A 2,834-nucleotide genomic window follows, 5' to 3' on the forward strand; every position below is an offset into this window, starting at 1 on the left:
TTGAACAAGACATTTCCTGCTGTGACTTAATGAAATGTGTATTCATTTAAATCATAAATAAATAAACATGCGTATTATTTCTCAGACTCGAAATCGAACCCACAACTCCCCGAGCAGAAAGCAGGGTCACAAATTGCGCCAACGAGCTAGTCAAAATCAATCATCATTACCATCTAATCTTATTGTACATATACAGAATGTTCGATTCCTAACTGCGTTCCTGCGTTCCTTCAAATGGGGTATTCTGTAGGTGTTCAAGATCACATTTTAAATGATATAAATTGTGTGGTGTGATGGGACACCAGGTAGGGACGAAGTTCCTTCGGATAGTATAGAAGCAACACAAATTGAAAAAAAAATGTTGAATTTTATATATATTTCCTAGATCTTGATTTTTATTAATTTTGTTGATTGGTTTTTAATTAAGTACATAAAATTTTTTAGGAAATTTAGTATTTTTAGAAAATAACAAATAATTCAAAGTATTAAGTGAAATAAAATAAACATATGTCTTTATTTCTTTTTGTCGATAGTATAAAATTACATAAATAATTTTAAAAAAAGTTTACTAGTAATATTTTAGTTTTACAAACGTCATATTATACAGTCGTGTGACTGATATTACGTCACTTCCGTTATATATTTTTCTTACGGTTTTAGTATCACATTTTTTTCAGTTCGGTCGCCCAGCCAAATGTCAAGCCTGCCGTAAGGAACTTCGTTCCAAAAAAATCCTATCCCCTTTTTAAATTTTACTTTGTCTATATAATTATGAACTACTCGAGCAAAATACTTCTGTATAAACACATGCTTTGAAGAAACCCAGTTAGTTCCAACTAGTTCGGCAAACAAGTGTTCGCCTCGCCTGATGCTAAGCGATTGCAGTTATAGACGACTCAGCGTTAGAATTTAGCACCACTCTCATTCTTCCCGTGGAGATCGTAGGATGGGTCGAGGGAAAATTCCAGGGGACGGACAGGAGCGTCTCCTGAGTATTATACCATCCACTACGGTCGCCAACACGTAGTGCCGAGCGTGGTAACTACGGTAACCCCTTCCACCCTTATGATAGGCACGAAGATATCTCGGCCTAAGGTCCCTGACGGCCTCGCTATTCCTGGCTACGAAGCCGCTGGATTCAGAGGACGCAGGACCGGTTGGACTGATGAACTTTAAGGGAGACCATGTCCAGCATTAGACTGTTAAAGACTGATGGATGGATAGGTAGGTGCCTCTAATACCAGCAGAATCACAAGCGAGATCTCTTACTCATCACAGGAACATAACAATGCTTGAAAGCACTGTTATTAAGTAATCTAAAATGCTATGTTGAGTTAAACCATAGAACTCAACTATTATTATAATAAAAACGTATCACGTCTATAAAACTGAAGGTAAAAAGTTAATGAAACTCAACCTTGCGGCTCCTAAGCGAGGACGGCCGCGGTTAATAACCAGTATGATATTAATACGGTTAAGTAATAATGTTGCGTACACGTGTTAACATTAAGCGATGAAGTGTTTTACTGAGTACAGTCGTCATCATTACAGCCTATAAAGTCCACTGCTGGACATAGGGCTCCACAAGTTTACGTCAGAAATAACGTGAACTCATGTGTTTTGCCCATAATCACCACGCTGAGCAGGCGGGTTGGTGACCGCAGAGCTGGCTTTGTCGCACCGAAGACGCTGCTGCCCGTCTTTGGCCTGAGTATTTTAAAGCCAGCAGTTGGATGGTTATCCCGCCACCGGTCGGCTTTTTAAGTTCCAAAAATGTGGAACGCTTCACGATTTTGCGTGTCATCCTTGCGCAGGGGCCATGCAGGGGGCATGCATGAGTACAGTCGGTAACATGCTAACTTTTTTTACGACTAGGTTGGCAAACCAGCGTACGGTTCACCTGCTGGTAAGCGATTACCGTAGGTTACACACGTCTGCAATACCAGAAGCATCGCAAGCGCAGTTTCCCCAGGAGCTATCTATCTTACTCATCAAAGGAACACAACGTTATCTGAATGCAGTGTTATGTAGCTGTGATCTTCTGTAAGGTCGGTACTTCCCCATTCGGGCTGCCCCATTATTTTAACATGAATTTTTCTGCTGTGCCCTACCTCACTGAACATTTATAATTGTTTTATATATAAGTAGATATATCAGCTAAATAGAGGCAATAGTTTATGTAAAAAATAGGTTTACAGCTGAAGTACAGTTTTGATATACACTTGATAAAGATTGTGTCGTATATGGCACAATTCAGCTTGTGACATCCCTAGGCTAGGCATAGGTCACATTCTCTATGCGGGAGAAGGATCAGAGCTTAATCCACTACGCTGCTTCACTGCGGATTGGCGGATGTCGTACACGTGGTTTAATTTAATGTGTTTCGCTTGTACCTGTATGTAGATTATAATAATAGCTAATACTAAAACTTTTATAACGACGTATGTAAATGCGGCCCACTGTACGCAGCGCCTCAAGGACCGGCTGTCCTTGCTTTTATCGCGGGTTCGATCCCTGATCTAAGCCAAGGTCGCTCGCTAATAGCGGACGTTTCGGCTGGGCGTTATTTATGAAAAGGACATTTTTAGCTCTTTTGGTAGTTAGTGATTAGGGTTGACACATACCGTAATTACTAAATATTTGGAGGATGTTAGCATAAGAAATTTACTATATAATTAAGATGTTGGCTTTTTAATAATATTTACTTAATATTGTCCATTACTCTTATCATTAATAGTGATATCTGACAGACAATCAATATCAATAGAGAAAATATCCATAACCTGAAAAATAAAGTATGAAAGTTAATTATTTAAACTATTTATTTTTATTCT

General features: G+C 39.0%; 1 pseudogene; it reads right to left on the reverse strand.

Annotated features, from left to right (window-relative positions):
* Positions 1-1,769: 1,769 nt before the first annotated feature.
* Positions 1,770-1,825, reverse strand: LOC123667655 (annotated as a pseudogene).
* Between the last annotated feature and the right edge of the window lie 1,009 nt (positions 1,826-2,834).

The sequence above is a fragment of the Melitaea cinxia genome, chromosome 28, assembly GCF_905220565.1.
Source record: "Melitaea cinxia chromosome 28, ilMelCinx1.1, whole genome shotgun sequence".
In the NCBI taxonomy this organism is placed as follows: Eukaryota; Metazoa; Arthropoda; class Insecta; order Lepidoptera; family Nymphalidae; genus Melitaea; species Melitaea cinxia.